Here is a 289-nt window from a genome sequence, read left to right on the forward strand (position 1 = left end):
CCGCCTGCCCCGCCTCACCGCCCCGAGAGGCCACGCCGAAAGCACGCTGCATTACAGGATAAAAGTAGCGGAGCTGCTGGGCTCTCACTCCACAGTCACGCTAGAATGAGATTAAAAAGAAAAGAGGACAAGAGCCACTGGAACCCGGATGCCATTGGGCGCCTGCAGCCAGAGTCTTCCCAGCGCCTGCATTCCCATAGTGGGACCTGAAACAACCAGAGCACAAAACACACGCTTCAAAACATCCAGCAAGGCGAAACGAGAATCCCCAGCACGCCAGCTGGCTCCA

The sequence above is a fragment of the Antrostomus carolinensis genome, unplaced genomic scaffold (genome assembly GCF_000700745.2).
Source record: "Antrostomus carolinensis isolate BGI_N321 unplaced genomic scaffold, ASM70074v2 scaffold19668, whole genome shotgun sequence".
NCBI lineage: Eukaryota > Metazoa > Chordata > Aves > Caprimulgiformes > Caprimulgidae > Antrostomus > Antrostomus carolinensis.